The sequence below is a fragment of the Amblyomma mixtum genome, chromosome 3, assembly GCF_055824585.1.
Source record: "Amblyomma mixtum isolate Tamu chromosome 3, ASM5582458v1, whole genome shotgun sequence".
NCBI classification, from domain to species: Eukaryota; Metazoa; Arthropoda; class Arachnida; order Ixodida; family Ixodidae; genus Amblyomma; species Amblyomma mixtum.
This window is the reverse complement of record NC_143014.1, coordinates 181,603,406-181,621,765: the sequence shown is the minus strand read 5'-3', so window position 1 is coordinate 181,621,765 and position 18,360 is coordinate 181,603,406. Positions and strand designations below refer to the sequence as shown.

General features: G+C 46.4%; 1 protein-coding gene across 4 annotated transcripts in view; it reads left to right on the top strand.

Annotated features, from left to right (window-relative positions):
- The window catches only part of LOC149352930 (uncharacterized), a 243,581-nt gene that overhangs the window by 150,593 nt on the left and 74,628 nt on the right, over positions 1 to 18,360 (top strand). Inside the window, exon 2 of one of the 4 annotated variants that reach the window (XM_089582141.1) lies at positions 9,241 to 9,307. The exons of the other annotated variants lie outside the window; for them this stretch is intronic. The gene's annotated coding sequence lies outside the window, so the exon portion shown is untranslated. The remainder of the gene's footprint in view (positions 1 to 9,240; positions 9,308 to 18,360) is intronic. 4 annotated transcript variants of the gene reach the window in all.

The following is an 18,360-nucleotide window of genomic DNA, read 5'->3' as shown; positions in this document are numbered from 1 at the left end:
GTGCGTGCGTGAGTCTGTGCGCGTGTGTTCGCGTGCGTCTGTGTGTGTGTGTGTGCGTGTGTGTGTGTGTGTGTGTGTGTGTGTGTGTGTGTGTGTGTGTGTGTGTGTGGGGGGGGGGGGGGGCGCGCGCGCGTTCGTGTGTCTGTGTGTGTGTGTGTGCGTGCGTGCGTGAGCGCGCGTTGTTGAGTCAGTATTCCTCGACCTTAGTCATGACAAAACTACTCAGCTGACTGCTGTCACAAACACGGGTTTTCTGCAACTACCCAAGAAGCCACCTATACGGTCCTTGTCAACAAAGGGCGCTTGCTGTCTTGTGGGTGATTTCGTCACGTCAACTATTAACTCGTTAGGGAGGAAGATTATTTCGACCTGTCCTCCCTAACCTTCCAATGTTCCTTTCTTCTTTTTCTCTTTTCGCACTTTTTTACAACTGAGAGCCACGCCTCTATTCTGTTGTGTGCTTTTTCTGTGGCTATCAGTACCCAAGATCTTTCGAGCCACCTTTACCGGCTCGCGGCTAAGGACAAGTGGCCTAGCTGCCACTAAGAACGGCACACCGGCTGCCCTCGGTTTGTTACGATCGGCGAATTCCTCAGCTTGCAATTTTTGCCAGTTGTTAATATTACGGCTGGCAGGTATTTATTGCAATTTCATCGGTTAGCTTTGCCTATGGCTTAGCGAAAGAAAGAGAGGGGGGGAGAGGGGTCATTAAGTCGGAAGGGGTCAAAACTAAGCCAGTTGAAACGACGGTTGTGGTGAATTCATGAAAGGAACGCTTGAAGCAAGCAGTCCGACCTAAGATTTGCTATCACATTCGAGTAAGTGGGAGCTCTTTTATTCGTGTTGTCGTGGGAGGAAACGAAAGGCGTTTAACAACGACGGTGGTCTCTTAACCCTAAAAAGCAACAGACGGAGAAAGAAAAAAAAGAAAAAATGAAGCTGGAATGATGCTATTCTCATTTTTTACGCGAAAGGAGCACCTCCGGCGCTTCACACCTGCTCTGGTTCCTCCACGTGCAGTCACCCACCTCAACGGTGCTGCTCGGACTAAGAAGACGGCGCTTCGCAGGATGCGAATTGGTGTGGCCGTAACTCCTGCAATCATTCGTTAATTGCCCTCACTTTCGGGACTCATTTGCTCACCCTGCTACCTGGTTCGTTCCTGCCGCGACGAAGAAACGGAAATCCACCAGCTGCTGCGTGGGTCAGTCCTGCGTTGGGACCAACCCATACCCGGCGCCTGGCAGCATCTTAGGTAGCGTGAAACACAAAGACTCCATCATCACTACCTGCTTAACTTCATTCATTGGGCGAAACTATTCGCTTCCGCCTGATTCTGTTGTGATCTGAGGCAGCAGTCAGCTTATTAAAAAAAAACGCAGCGTCACATGCGCTGCTCACACTTTTCATTTCCTCTCACTGGCCCATAGGTGCCCGAACATCGGTCGTGAAATTACGCCGATTGCTTGGGCCCTTGCGTCTCCGCTCAGTATTGAAAGCTGACATTGAGTATCGATTCCACGATCAGTGAACATCGATCCCTGCTTTGCGAAAGAGAGCAATGCTTGCAAGGGTCGAACCACTTCAAGAGCTCCCATCTCCTGCTTACTCAGACGCCCGAGGAACGGATCACGTCTTTCCGAGCACGGTAAGACGGAGAACTGTACACGCAGCGGCGGCCACGGAGGCGACCGAATACGCGTATGTTGATCCGCCGTGCCCGAAGCGTAAGGAGGGACCGAATTTCGCCGCTTCAGATCTAAGTGCGCTCTGGCGCGCAGTGTGAAAGCGCACACGTCAACGTATTTCTTTTCGCTCTTTCTTTTTTTGCGGTCGCGTGCGCCTCCGCAGTCCCTGCTCTTGTTGGTGCAACGCAGTGTCGTGTTTGCGCGTCCTGCAGCCGCACGCGAATTCAGCTCACGACTCGCCCACTGGCGGCCCGCAGCCGCAGCACCTGCTCGCCGATTGCATTTGGTCAAGCGTTCGGCGGCAAATCCTCAATATTCGCCGCGAGTACACTTTCGATTCCCTTCCGCGCGATGCGAAGGGGAAGCGAAGACAAAAAGGGACTCTCATGCTCAAAAAAAAAAAAAAGTCAACGAGGAAAGAGGATGAGCGCCGGCGGTGGCTTCCGCGAGAGATGGGAACCGCGGCAGCCGTGGAAGTTGAAAAAGAAACGACAAAGTGCGAAACGGGAAATAAAAATAAGCAGGGAAAAGCTGGTAGTAAAGGAAGACGCCCAGCAATGTTCCGGCGAGTCAGAAAAAAAAAAGAAAAGAAAGGAAATGAGAACGTGAGGAACGCAGAAATACACCTTACAGTATTTTCCAGGGCGGGGCGTGTGTTCCGAAGATAAAAGCTTATTCCTTGCTTTCAAGCTGCTTCTAACCTGCACTTCTTTTGTTTTTATTTTGAAAACATGGTGGAGCAAATAAGAGAAAAAATAAACAATATAAAACATCCAGCATAGCGTACGACAACACTTATGTGGTACTGGTTTAGGCCGGTCTTTTCCTCTCTCTTTTTTTTTTTTTTGGCGTGCTGGCGTTTTTTTTTTTTTTGCCCAGCCACGCTCACTGGCGGTTTAGAGTATGATAAAAAAAAAAAAGAGCTGTAGAAACTTTAGGCGCACTCTGCTGTGCTGGTTTCGACTATTGTAACGCTACTAGGGCAATGCGCTTTGGAGTGGTATCCGTATACTTAACTCCTTCGATAATTCAATCCGTATGCCCACCCGTCCATCCCACTCTCATAAACCACTTTGGACTTTCAGATACCTTTGTTATATGATTTAAGGTCAAACAGAGTGTAGAGCAGAGTCAAACAGAGCTAACACCCAAATCAAGCCCAGAGAACAGCAGTTAGACAAATACCGGCCCCGGATATTTGTCAGTGCATTTCAATACGAAAAAAAAGAACGGGCAGTTTAAGGCGTGGTGAAAGCACTTCCGGCAACACAAACAGGAGCAGGTCAGTTTTATCACATTTCGCTTTTAAACGTGGCTGCCGCAGCCGGTACTGACCTAGCGTTACTTGCGGGCGGAATGCGGGACACAACTTGAATTCTCTTTGCACGACGACAGACGTACGCCTACGTCGCCTAGTTCATAGCGTTGTTCTGCATCATGGACTGCCCCTTTCAATCCTTCCTTCCCGGCACAGTCCAGGGCCCGCTTACACGAAGCAAATAAGACAGTCTAGTTCCAAGTCTAGCTTTATTCGCAGTTTAGACCACGGTGCTAGAAGTGGTCTAGACCCTCCGCTGTATCTCAGCAAAGGAAAGGCGCATAACTTTGCCAGTAGACAGCTCAACCGCGCTGTGGGAGAAAACACGAACGCTAGCTGGCAACAAGCTTTTACTCGGCGTTCATGTTTTCCCTCGCAATGCGGTTGAGGCGTCCACCGGTAAAGTGATCCTGTTATGCGTTTGTCCTTTCCGCAGATCCAGCGGAGGGTCTAGAGAGGGAATAAGGCCAGACTGCTAGCGAGACTGTCTATAATTCGTTGTCTAAACTCTCTTTTCCTTTTGAGGAAAGAAAAGCCGCATAGCTGGCGCACTTCGTAGGAGGACACTTAAACTGCACAGCGACAAAAAGTAGTGAAACAGGTACTGTGTCTTTCTTGGTTGGTTGGTCTCAAATAAAATGGCACATACCCACTACGGGAGAGTGGCCAAGACACAAGCGGTGAACTTCTGGAAAGAGGAGCATTTATAGAGGAAAAGGAGTAGTAATAGGGTATAGCGTATTTCTTTTCCTGAAAAAACTTTACGCTGTCGCCGCGCCAGGACTTCCTCCTTTTCACAGTGCAGCGCCTTATGATCGTACCCCCGTATCGTATTTGGCTCTTTGACTAAGCTATTAGAGCTTTCGCTGTAAAATGTTGTCGCAGTGACGGCTGCTTATTAAGCGATGTGTTCACTAGAATTTGCCACTCCTCCTGCCGCATCAACAATGACATGCCTCTCTCTTACAAACGCACACGCACGCACGCATTACTTAGTGCTGCCGGGCACCCACCGGCGATACAATGGGTACAGCCTTTCCCCTGTTGCCCGGTGTTCGGCTCCTTTGTGATGAAATGCTCGGAAAATGGGCCTCTGACACCACCTTGAGTAAGCGAAAAATACCTTGCGTCATGGTGCTCTTTGGCACGGCTGCCCTTGCGCCATTACAATCCGGGCATGATCACCATCAAAGTACACATAGACACCATAATATGGATACACATACCAGAAATAAAGTGAAACTAAGCGCCTCATGAATGTTACTGCAAGTGGCGTTCTGCCCATGTTAAGACTTTCTTTTTCGAAAACAGCGCAACCATCCATAACTGAGCCATGCATATTCCTTTCTGTTCCTGTCCTTTCTTTTAGCACTGTTCAGTATGGTACACAGTCGCCTAGGGGCGTAGGCGTGAGAAAGTGAACGGACTAATTGTTCGGCATATCGGAACCAATCCAGTGTTCTTGTCGTATTTATTTATTTTAATGCGACATCAGTAGATGACTCAAGGACACGAAAACTCGCCGTCGCCCGAAAAATGGCGGCGTTACAAAACTCTTGATTGGCTGCAGCGGTGTGACGTCATCAACTGCGGGAGAAAAAGAATTTTTAACCAGTAATAGTTAGAACTAGTACTTACATTTGCGACAACTACAAAAGTTCAGAATATAGTTAGAAAAGAATTGGTATGGAATATAAATGAAATTAGAATAGAATGGGAATATAATGGGAATAGAATTGCAATGCATTCGCATTACTCAATTGAAAGTTCGCTAAGCGCCCGCGGTAATTATTTATTAATTTATTCACAATTAACTCCCAGGTCTTTCAACGCAGGCCAACAGCGGGCATGGAATACCGTACTTTAATTGCTCTAGCATCCTATAGGATGTTCTATCGGTCATGTATAGAAACAGAAGTGCAGAAACGTGGACGTTTCTCGTCTTTTGTTTGTTTGTTTTCTTTGCGTTGCAGTTTCAAATAACGCCTAATCAAGAATTCTGTCGTTTAGCTCCGCCGACCGTGTTTTGACCTTTCACGAGACGCTGTTGATCGCCTACGAATTTTCAAAAAAGCGGGTCTCACGTTTCGCACTTAGGATATCGCGTTTCGGCCGCGCATAAGGCTGCCAGAAGACTGAGCAGCAGGGTCAACATTTAATGAGCGAAATCTTAAACGGCGTCTCAGAAAAAAAAACGCTGGCGTTTTCGAGCCCGCGTTTGGTTTCTCGGCTTTTTAGCGGGAGCATAATGAAGTCATTGGGACGCCAGAGCCTCTTTAATTCTGCGCATGCTCCATCGCATGCGTGACTTTGCGCAATTTGCCTTATGCCTTCCTCGCATTGCGGTTTGCGTTTTATACCAGGCTCCTCCGTTTCGCAAACGGCGAAGGCGCAACTTCGTTTGTTGTTTAAAGCCGCCCATTTACCGAGTTTACTACACCGGCGCTCATTGTTCTGAGCTGCAGGTTGTGTCGTCGCCGGCGGGATCAGCTTGCATTCGCCGTGGCGGCCGTGTCCCGTCATAACGTGAAACGATGTCGAAAAAGCCTTTGAAGGCAGGTTGCAAAATTTAGCGGGGTTTCACTGAATGCTGTGATAACCTTATGGGCTGCATGTCAGGTGCGCGTCATTTGAGAGTGCGGGTGCATGCGGCCATCCGGTGTCGATAACCCTGTGCCTTCTATTTTCTGCGCCCGCGTGGCTTGACTTCTCTGCTTCTCCCAAGGCTGCGCTCCTTTCCGACCTAAGGACGCGATGTCCACAGACTGCGAGGCGGAGCTGAAACATGCATAGCATCGATGGTTTGCATATGGTTACATGCCATACACATCCGGTACCTGCTGGCTTCTTTTACCCGGGCAGTTCGAATGTATAAAATCAATGGATCTCGAACTACCAGCGTTTGCTTCCAAAAAGCGGTAACGAGTCGTTCTCTGCCACTTTCGGCCTCGGAATTCTTTACGTCTTCAACCTTGTGCATGGTGCCTGTGGCTTAGAGGGAACCAAAGCTACATGCCGAAAACCACACAGTCTTAGATCGACTCAGAGCTTCCAGATTTTTCAATGCAAGAGTCGCCTCTTTACCCTTTCTTATGATGGCATCCTTCAGTTCACTGCGTTTTGACGGCATTCTTAAGATGTCCTGGAAGAGAAGGCCCTATCTTGAACGTCGGAAAAGTAGAGCGCTCTTCATGCCAGCATTTATAGCACGTGTTTCTTTAATCCTTTAAGACGCGCATTAGGCTCTACTATCGAGAAAAATCTGAAAGTTAGGGTGCATTTATATGGAGCTCCATATTTCACAAAAATAACATGAATGGTTCGAAAAAATTAACCCACTAGCGCTGTCAGGTCCCCGCGATGACCATGGCTTTGAAAGTAAGAAGCATGTTAAGTGCAAGATTATTTGAGTTCAAATCAGTTTATGAGGGCTTAACGTCCCGAAGCGACTCAGACTACGAGGGACGCTGCAGTGAAGGGCTCTAGAAATTTTGACCACTTGGGGTTCTTTGACGTGCACTGACATTTCACAGTACAGGGACCTCTAGAACTTCGCCTCCATCGACATTCGACCGCCGCGGCCGGGATCGAACACGCGTCTGTCGGGTCAGCAGCGGAGTGCCATAACCACTGGGCCACCGTGGCGGTGCGAGTTCAAGTCATCGACGTGAAGTTTGGGAATGAAGGGCCCGAAGGCATGGCGTAAACACTATGAAAATGTTGATTAATGCTCAGCAACAAATCTCGGGACCAGTTATCACTGTGGCGTGATGTGAAATTTGTTTCATTTGCGTTTTTGCTGCCTTTCTCAAACCTCCGCAAGCATTATGGAGCCTCAGAAATAAAGTTCTAAAGGGTTGTGTTGAAGAAAAAAGACTTCACAAGTTTTATGGCATCCGAAAGAGTTTTATGGCAACCGATAGCGCCAAATCCTGAGACGCTTTTCTTTGATAGGTGGTTGGTTTCCCAATTTTATATGCATTGCATGGCTTTTCATCTATTTTTGTTTTATATATTTCTTTCTTAATTTGTATTTCGCTGTTTTCTTCATCTTACCAGGTTATTTGAGCAAAAGAGGCGCTGTTAAAATTTACCCACATCACGAAGGCATTGTTATTAGAGTAGTCGGCTAACTGAAAATTAAGGTAACCTAAAATGGCAACGTCGTCACCACGTGCGAAATATATTTCGCTTTCTAAACTATTTGGGAAATTTTTTCTGCGTTCAGCACGGAGTTAGAAGCAACAAAAATGCGACTTTCTAGCCTGATAATGCGGAATACACAAAGACACACCTGGAACTGATCGAGAGAATGATACAGAAAAAAAAAACTGAACCAGAAGGTACGAAAAACTGCTTATGCGTGTAGTTTCTAGGGGCAATCTGAGCAAGGCTTGTTGTCAAGCATAATATCTAAGATCATATTGGCGTTTCTAGCAGGATCGGCTCCTGATTGCATTTTATTTTCTTTGGAAAAGGCGCTGCTGGAGCAGAATTAAAAACTTTAATTCTTAGGATAGCAGCTTGGGCTAGTTGACGGCCCACAACATGAACGCGACGACGGACGAACGGCGCTTGTCCTGCATTTCTCATTCTCGTTCGCCGCGTCTTTGGCCGCTGTTCTCTCGATAACTTTAATTAGCGCGCTGTTAAGGCTGAGCTCGTCTTCTTCCGGCAGCCACCTTGACTCTTATCCTCATCATCGGAAATAATTATGAGGGGGAGACACAGCAGATGGGAAAGACAGACAGGTTAACCGAGCGTAATGACCAGTTGGCGACCCTACGCTCGGGGAAAGAAGAGCTGTAGAGGCAGTGAAAGAGCAAAGCTATGCCCGTCGCTTCCGTGAAATGGGACCGCGGCCATTAGCCCATCGTGGCCGACAAAAATGAAAAAAAAAAAGTGCAGACAGTTCATCTATGGGGGGCCGCTCAAGTCTGCAGCTTTGTTAGAATACGTTGTTGGGCAAGTTGGGTCATGAAGATGGAAAGATAGGTTGCGCAACAAAAAAAAAAGACATTCATTAGTGACGACAAAACGGGACGAGCGCGAACTTGCAACTCAGGTTTATTCGAAGAACAAGCAAGTTTACATAGTTTTGCCAGCACAGGCTAGAACGGTATTAACAGTAGAACAAGCAAGCTTACATAGTTTTGCCAGCACAGGCTCAGGAGGGTATCAAAAGCAGAAAAAGCAAGTTTACCTATTTTTGCCTGCCGGTATGAAAAGCAGAACAAGCCAGCTACATAGTTTTGCTAACACAAGCTGAGAGCGGTATCAAAAGCAGGTGGATTAAGCAAGTGTGCATAGTTTTGCCAGCACAGGCTGAGAGCGGTTTCAAAAGCAGATAGAACAAGCAAGTTTACATAGTTTTGCCAGCACAGGTGCAGAACGGTATCAGAAGCTGGCAAAACTATGTAAACTTCAGTTGTAAGTCTGCCCTCGTCTCGTCTTGTCGTCACTTGTGAATGTGTTTTTTCGCGTTACCTATCTTTCCATCTGCAGCTTTGGCTGAAAAAAAGCGACTTCCACTTCCTCTAAAGCACAATTACAGGTTTAGTGGCCTTCTTTGGTGACGAAAGTTGTGGTGCACTGTCGCAGAATAGTCATTCGGCACAGTGCTTCCTCGTGATAGATTGTTAGCGAAGAACATGCATAGAGTTTTTTCTGACTTTTTTTTAATACACATTAACAGCATGCGTGACGTTTAGCCGGCAACCTATAACGAAGGCAGTTTTACTCAATTTTTATCAACTTCTTCATGGGCGCTAGAGATATTGCTTCCAGGCTCTCCGTTTTTCTCCGTGCTTCCGCAGAAACAACAACAAAAAAATGTTTGCCTACTGTCGCTGAAGCAAAGCAAAAAAAAAAATGAATAAAGAACAGTAAAGAACACGTAGTACGCATGCTTTCGCTTCAAGTCTGCTGCGCTGAGATGAACGACCAGGTGGGAAAAAAAAGGAGGCCAAGCCGGGTATTCGGCGTGTTCTGTGTAAGCTTCCGCGATTTATCAGCTAGCTTTACGTGAGGTGTTCTTATATTTCCCTCCTGGGCAGCTACTTTCGCAACCTAATTAATTACCATGGGCTCTAAACGCACCCTTGGGAGAACAGGAGTAATTACAAGTACGGAAAAGACAACCCATTATGGGCACTTAACACGTCTTCTCGGTCGGTACTTTGCTTTCTTTTTCTGTTTTTAGCTCACAGACAATGTTATTTTTCGCTCCTGCAGAACGGCGTTGCCACAACAACTGCAAGCATGCTATGAATGCGAACACTGTTGCTGAATTATCAGTCAGGTACGTTACAACATGGCGTTGCTGTTACATGATTTTCATGATAGAACACGTAGCCATTGCTCCATTTAGCTGACCCAGCTCACGTGTTAGAATTAAACAAAGGTTTCTGTGGTTGCCGCTGTAGCGGTCACTCGAAGTTTGGAGCCCGTAAATGAGGCTTGCCAAAATATGATAAAATCATATCAGTGTGTGTGCGTGTGCGTGTGCGTGCGTGTGCGCGTGTGCGCGTGTGTGCGTGTGTGCGTGTGTGCGTGTGTGCGTGTGTGCGTGTGCGTGTGTACGTGTGCGTGCGTGCGTGCGTGCGCGAATAAACAGTTAACTCTCCCGAAGATGACTTCGGATAATGCGAACGGGCAAGCTCGGACCCGGAAGACGTTTACATTATTTGCCATCATCAGCATTAGTTCCCTCTCAATAACATCAAGAGAGGGAAAAGGATCACAACTCACCCCCCTCCCCCCTGCCTTTCGGTTAAAGCTAAACCAATACGAAAATGGCCGTCCGTGAAGAAACTTTTTCACTGAAACGAACGTCATAGAAACTCGCTCTCACACATTCACAACTACGGTTTATGTCCCTCATGACTCGTCGTGTATCTAAGGGCACTGCGCATCTGTATAATTAATTAATGGCAACATAATTTTCCCCCACAGTGGTCTTGTGCCTACCCCTCAAAGTAAGGACTCTCAGCCCGTCAGTCAATATATAGAGACAAGGAGAAAGGTCCGCTGTTGTAATCTTATGTTCACCTGTCCATTAATGAAATCTTCAACACTATATTCACCACAAACGCGCGTTCGTCGTGATACCAAAGAGATTCTGGCAGAGAAAAGAGATAAATTAGCTTTTTTTATTCTCACTTTGCGAACCATGTCGTTTGCAAATTGTTTTAGGCTCCTTTCCATGCTGATGTTGGACAATCCTTACATGATCACAGCCCTAGGGCAAGACCTGAATGGGTGACTAAGGTCACAGTGCTCGGCCAAAGTGCCGAGGCCACAGTGGTGCGCTATTACTTTTATCACCCTGGCGTTTATGACTGCCACGGGTTAGTACTGCCCCAGCACAAAGGTGACGTAAATGCTTTGAGCCGCTGATCACTAGGCTGCTTAGAACAAGCGGGTAGGAGTGGAAACAGCGCGTGACATAATCCTTGGTAGCCGGTCATTCACTTCCAGAGAAATGTAATGAGCTATGTCCAATCGCATGATTCGATCTTAAATGTAGTTTGCAGTTGCCGAGAGCCTAACTGATGTCGTTGTGTTTCATAACTTCGTAAGTTACAGTTGCACGGACTTTAAAATGGCTGCTGCGGTAGCACAGCTTATACATGCGTACATCGCCGCGTCAAAAGCACTCTCCGACTTTTTAAGTCTGCACTGTGGCTGGAAAGAATGTTGGAGGATTTCAGAGGGAATATGAGCGTGCACAGGCAATGCAGGGCCAACTCGGAATGTTACGAGCCCTTCACATCAAGCCATCCTGGTGGATATGTCGGTCTGCGGGGTGATGTAGTGCATCGTTTCTGCAGCATACACGTTGCGGTATTGCGTAAGTGTCGCGGTTCAAGAACGGAGTCACTTGGGAGATGTACTTACTTCTAAGGCGAGCGCCTTTTGGTCAGCGTTGTTCAATCCAGAGGCGGCAACAGTACTCGCTCTCTTGAGAAGAGGCTGTAGTCATGCCTGCCTGCCAGTTTGCCATATATGTATTTTAGTTTTTAGCGTGGAAGTTCAACTGCTAGCAAAAGTCAGGTATTCGGCAGACAGTATTTCTTCTCGTGCATTAATAAAGAAAGGAGCTGTGGGGCAATACGTGTCAGCCAAAGACGGCAGTTAATCACACGTTTTATTTTCTTTTTTTATAGAGGAGACGTTGAAGTTTCTTTCTTTACTAACTTACGTAGTCATCCTATTTTAGCGATATTTTGCCTTTTTGTGTTCATATGTCTTCCGACTGTGAGAAATGACAGATGAAGATATGCTTAGCTGGGTCCAGAAGGACGTGCATGCCAATACGCGGCTGGGCACAGCAGCCATTTATTATTTTCTTGTTTGTACGAATTACAACAGTTCCTGTATTCAGTGCAGAGAGTAATCATAGCGCTTAATCGTTAAGTGCTTAAGAGTAGTAAGAAAACGGCGCCAAAAATACTCTTAACAAAGAACAAAATGCAATAAAACGTCGCTCTGCAAGTCGAGCACTCTCATAAAACGGGAGCACTACTGGCGCTTTACAAACGGCAAAAGAGCTTGCGCAGAAAAATGAAAGAACCAAGTATTCAATATATATCTTTCACTAGCAGCTGCGGATTTGCGGAAAAATTTTTCTTCGCGTGGAAGGCCCTTATATTGTGCTTTTGTGCAAAAGTAGTTGCCGTCAAAAAAAGAAAGGAAAAAAAAGACATGCACGCACACGCCCAGTTGTCATACTTTCGTATTTAATCATAATTGGAGCACAAGTGTTGAAATCATGGAGCGCAATTTGTTCTATTACGTTTTCTTCCCTTAAGCCGCGATTACTGTCTACGAAACTCAACTAAGTTGTGCCGTTCATTATAGGAGAAAGGCATGGCATCATTAGAAACACCCGACACAAGCTCTGTCCGACGCTGCCAGTGCCATACAATTGAAACTTCATTCCACAAAGTCGGCTGCGCAAAATCGAAAAACGTGCCGCAACTGTATCGACTGGGTGGCAGGTTTATTAGATGTGTAAGGGCCGCTTATGCTTATTTTTCCTCATTTCGTTAGGAGTAGTGCTACGCCCTTGCAGTTCGCGAGAACATTTATCGGCCTTCTGTGTTATCAGAAGTATACCAAGACAACATTCACTGAGGGCGAGGTTACTAAGTCTTCAACATGTAGTGAGGGGTCTCTGATTTGAAAAGGGGCTGTAATTACCATAACCGACTCGCCTTAACTCGCACTGCTTGGAGTCACTACTTCTTGTTTGAATGACCTGAAGTTTTGATTCGTGGAAGTTATGTATGATTATGCTAGTTAAAGCCGAAATTATGCGTTGAAGTGTACTGTCGGATGAAAAAATGGCTGAGGCTTAGCTAAGGTTAAGCCTAGTCAGATGCGAAGCATATTGATGGCTAGGCTTGGTAAAGTTCCTCGCTTTGTTCTTCAGTTGTTGTAGAACGTTGTCGCCGAGCCGCATATTGAGCACGCCGCTTAGCCAGACGTTCATCCCGCTCTTCATCGGTCTCTGTGGCACGCTGAAGCTTTCGCTTCTCGTTCAAATCAGCCCTGCTTCTAGGCGGCATCCCAACACCTGGCCGCCTCGTAAGTGCCCGGAGAGCGAGGCAAGCTCAGCTTTATACCGCTGCTGTAGCGTCACGTGGTCAGCTGCAGCGCCTCTCATGTGGAGCCTCCACCGCCGCGGCCGACCGCGCGAGCCGGCAGCCCATCTCTCCTCTGCTGTGACGTCATGTTGTCACGTGGTGTCACGTGGTCACGCTAAAGGTCAATGGTAGCTCCACCGCCGCGCTCGACGGGCTGTAGTGTAGCTCTAGTAATATGCTTCGCATAAAAGTGGTATATAACACTTCCGGTTGCACCTTCCGGCGTTTACGTCAAGCTGGAGTGCCACGCACCGAAACGAGCGAAATGACATGCCTCTGGATGAAAACGGTCTCATCCTCGCCTGTCTGGACAGTATATAGACGCTGCTGGAAAGTGGCGCGACAGTCAAGTCAAACCTAAGCGCCACTGTTCGACGCCCATTGTGCTTTCGACAGTACATTTACGCAAGAGATGGCGTTTCTGAAGACTTATTGTATACAGGCCTGATTACTAGCGACTGCCATCCAGTTTTCCTAGGAAAAAGATGCGAAACGTGTTTAGTTAATCCTTAGTTAATCCATGCTGGCCCGTCGTGAGAAAAAAAAAACTAAAACAAGCGTCAATTGTTCACTTAGCACATCTGAGGTAATAGAGGAATGCTGTTTTGTAGGCTTTTTTTTTGTCATTGAGACCAGTACGATGAGACGTCCATGAAATGCGGGAAGACTGGAGTGAATTAAATAACGCAATAGCTAGGCAGACAAGGTCGCCTGGAAGCCGTCGCTAGAAGTCTGGTTGTGCGCGACTGAGGTAGCTTTGGGGCGTTAATTGCTCAGGATTTGTGGCATTGCTTTTTGTTTTTGGGAGCAAGTACGCAGGTTATTGTGCTTACTATTCTCCTTGGCAATCTCGTTTTTGGACAGAAAATGCAAGCATTCTTCTTTCTTTTCCGGTCAGCATCTATGCAAGAGGCAAACTCATTGACCGTTCTATTGAGCGTTCTAATGCTATTCATTCAAACACTTAAGACGCTCAGCCCCCCCCCCCCCCCCCCCCCCCCCCCCGCCTTCTTGTATAAAAAGAGCACAAGAGAAACGAGCTGGAGACCGCTGGACAGGCGAAATTAACTTGCCGCGAGCAAAATGCCTGTCTGGGTGTTTTCAGTTCGTTCGTTGTTTCTGCTTACGGCTGTCACTATGGAGGTTATTCGAACATTGGAACAAAACCCGCTCCCGATTTTATTCTACTTATTTGCGGCCACAGACTAGGGGGCTAAGAGCCCCTCATAGCTTGGCGGAGGCGTCTGTAGCTCCATGTCTTAGTCCCAAGTTAAGACTACAAATTTAGCATAAAAAATGATATTGAATGGCATAATTAAAAAAGATGACGAAATAAGATTGCTGTATTTTTGTTTTAACTTTATGTAATGATTACAAACGGAATCAATGGGTCTTGGTGAGTGTGAAATGCATGCAACGTCACAAGAATTTTATAAAAATTTAATTTCTACAGAAAAACTTCAAAGCAGTTCTTCTAGCTTGTGAGGCACTGGACTGCGTCCCACTATTGACATTGAACACGCGACTATGATATCACGCACAGCTTCCAACTCTGCTTTACGTCGTAGTGTGCAGGCCAGCGCGCGGCCTTTGCCATGCGCAAATCTGGAATGTGTTCAAATGGAAGCACTATTTCTCTTGGGAAGTGGCATGTACTCTTATAAAAATGGTCTATGGACATTCTATAGACTTCTTATAGAGTCTATCGCCTTCCTATAGATATTTCTGTCTATTCATAGTCTGTAAACTGTCTACTAACAAAAGTTTACTGAAAGTGTATGGCCATAAACCTATATATTGCCTATAGACTTTATAGACAGAAGTCTATAGACTGTCGAAAAAAATTGTTGTAAGGGTAGGGGAGCGATTTCTTTTGGCGCCCCTGTTTTGAGGAGAGCCTAGGCAATTTGCACTGAAAGCCTATATAGCGCCCACCTTTTCGCGTTGAGTAAAAGCTTGTAAAGCGACGTTCTCACATATTGAGTCGTCGCACTCATTTTGAAGTATTCGTATACGATGAAGGTGTTGCTTGCAGTGGAGGTTTGTGTTGCCTGAATTTCTCCTTTTTGGGCACTCTGTCATACTGCATCCACAAAACATTTGCCCCGTCACAGTACATTTTGGGTGGCTTCAAATTTTCGGCGCCGTTTCATAACCGCTTAGTTTTAGGAGTGGAGCGAGTTGGGCGAGTTGGTAACGGTCCATTGGGACAAACAGCGTGAAAGAGCACAGACTGAAGAAATGACAACACAGGACGAGCGCTTGGTTCGTCGTCGTCGTCGCAGTCATCATTGTCGATGTCAAGGCCGAGATCGCATACAGGCTCATAACTTTCGCGTCCTGCTGTTTGAAATGCATGGGCATACAGGGCCATATGCTAAGATTCATTTACACGTTTATGAATGATCGTGCGGTTAGTGCACAGTTAGGGAGTACCGCAAGCACCGAAAGGGTTCTATCACGAGGTGTGCCTCAAGGAAGTGTTCTTTCCCCCACGCTCTTTAACGTCGTAATGGCTGGCCTTCCCGATTCGTTGAAAAAAAAATTGCAGGCAAGTGCGTATGTCAATATGCGCTGACGACATTGTAGCAACGCGTTCGATCGTACTTGAACATTTTGAAGAGAGTATTCCCGCCATCTTCAAATTTTCACGGATGGTTCTGTGGACAAGGCAAAACAAGCTAGCGCAGCGGCTTTTTACATTCCTTCTTTGAACTGTAAGTGGTATGTACGCATTACTACTGTCGTATCCTCCACAACGGCCAAAAGTGTTGCTTTGAGGCGGTTTTACGGAAGTTAGGGTCCCGTCCGGCTCAACCTGTTGTCATCCTAACTGATTCAAAATCTGCCCTTCAGAGGTTAGAGCGCGGGTTCCCTACTGATGCCTTGTCTATAAGCTCTCTACGCTTGGTAGAGAATCTGCACAACACAGGCTCTACTCTATATTTCCAATGGGCGCCCTCTCACATCGGAGTCAGAGGCAGTGAGATGGCAGATAGTCTTGCCCATAAAGCTCTGTCAAGAAATTCATCAAAAAAATTCCTTCCAGATGCAAAACGACTCTTCATAAGAAAGGTGCTCGATCATTTTAGTACCCTGTGGAGTGCGCCTCACAAGCCATGTGTGACCAAGGGACTGAGAAGATCCCAGGCCAGTCTACTACATCATCATCATCATCATCATCATCAGCCTGACTACACCCACTGCAGGGCAAAGGCCTCTCCCATGTCTCTCCAATTAACCCTGTCCTTTGTCAGTTGCCGCCACTGTATCCCTGCAAACTTCTTAATCTCATCCGCCCACCTAACTTTCTGCCGTCCCCTGCTACGTTTGCTTTCTCTTGGAATCCACTCCGTTACCCTTAAGGACCAGCGGTTATCTTGCCTTCGCATTACATGCCCTGCCCAAGCCCATTTCTTCCTCTTGATTTTAACTAAGATGTCATTAACCCGCGTTTGTTCCCTCACCCACTCCGCCCTCTTCCGATCTCTTAACGTTACACCTATCATTTTCCTTTCCATAGCTCGCTGCGTTGTTCTTAACTTAAGCTGAACCCTCTTTGTTAGCCTCCACGTTTCTGCCCCATAGGTGAGTACCGGTAGGATACAGCTGTTGTATACTTTTCTCTTCAGGGATATTGGTAAGCTACCATTCATGATCTGAGAGAACCTACCATATGCGCTCCACCCCATTCGTATTCTTCTAGTTATTTCCCTCTCATGATCCGGATCTGCGGTCACTACCTGCCCTAAGTAGACATATTCTCTTACTACTTCCAGCACCTCGCTACCAATTGCGAACTGCTGTTCCCTTGCTAGGCTGTTGAACATTACTTTGGTTTTCTGCATGTTAATTCTTAGCCCCACCGTTCTGCTCTGCCTGTCTAACTGATTGATCATGCTTTGCAGTTCTTGTCCTGAGTGGCTTAGCAAGGCAATGTCATCAGCGAATCGCAAATTACTCAGGTATTCTCCATTAACTCTTATCCCCAACTGTTCCCATTCCAGTCCCCGGAATACCTCCTGTAAGCAGGCAGTGAAGAGCATTGGCGAGATCGTGTCTCCCTGCCTGACCCCTTTCCGTATTGGAATTTTATTGCTGACTTTATGGAGAACTATAGTAGCTGTGCAGTCGTTATAAATATCTTCCAATATTTTCACATAACACTCTTCTACACCCTGATTCCTCAATGCCTGCATGACAGCTGAGGTTTCCACCGAGTCAAATGCTTTCTCGTAATCAATGAAGGCTATATATAAGGGTTGGTTATATTCTGCGCATTTCTCTATCACCTGATTGATAGTGTGAATGTGGTCTATTGTCGAGTATCCTTTACGAAAGCCTGCCTGATCATTTGGTTGACTAAAGTCCAAGGTTGTCCTGACTCTATTAGCGATTACCTTAGTAAATACCTTGTAGGCAACGGACAATAAGCTGATTGGTCTGTAATTCTTCAAGTCCTTCACATCTCCTTTCTTATGAATTAAGATAATGTTAGCGTTCTTCCAAGCTTCTGGTACTCTCGAGGTCACAAGGCATTGCGTATAGAGGGTGGCTAGTTTTTGTAGCACAATCTCTCCTCCGTCCTTCAACAAATCTGCTGTTACCTGATCCTCACCAGCTGCTTTCCCTCTTTGCATTGCTCCTAAGGCTTTCTTTACTTCCTCCTTCGTTACTGGCAGGATGTCCCATTGCTGTGCTTGACTGCCTCCCTCAGTAACTTGATGATTACATTCGCTACTGTATAGATTTGTGTAGAACTCTTCGGCTAATTCAACTATCTTATCCATATTGCTGATGACATTGCCCTGTTTGTCTTTTAGCGCATACATCTGGTTTTTACCTGTGCCCAGTTTTCTCCTCACTGATTTTAGGCTACCGCCGTTCCTTAGAGCATGCTCAATTTTCTCCATGTTAAACTTTCTTATGTCGGCTACCTTGCGCTTATTTATTAACTTCGATAGCTCTGCTAGTTCTATCCTGTCTGTGGAGTTAGACGTCCTCATGCTTTGGCGTTTCTTAATCAGATCTTTAGTCTCCTGAGATAGCTTGCTGGTATCCTGTCGAACCGTCCTACCACCTACTTCTGCGGCGCACTCTGTAACGATAGCTGTAAGATTATCATTCATCTACTACATCGAATTCGAATGGGCTCTGCTCGTACTCCTACCTGGATGCATAAGGCGGGCATGGCATCGTCTCTGCTATGTTCTATATGTGTTGTGTGCGGGGATATAGAACATTATATTATGTACTGCCCAGAGTACAACGTGGAAAGGTATGTGATGTTCGCTTCCTTCAAGAGGACAGGAGCCCTTCACAGTACAGTTCAGGACATTGTCTACCCGAGTGGAAACCAGACATGCAGAAGAGAGGCTTCACACCTTCTTTTAATATTCCTGCAGGACACTGATCTTGACTCTAAATGGTGATAGCAGGGACGGCCTATGGTCTACTGTGATTTAATATGTACGTAGATGGTGTATTCTGGAGTGGACTATGTTATACTGTGAGTAAATGTGTGCATAGATGGTGGCACTGCAATGGACTATGTTCTACTGTGACTGAATGTGAGTATAGATGGTGACTTCTGGAGTGGATTATGTTGTGTGAGTGAATGTGTGCATTGATGGTGACTGCGGGAGTGAAAAATGTACTATTATAAGTGGCTGTGCGCATAGCGGTGCAGATTTGACTGTTTTAA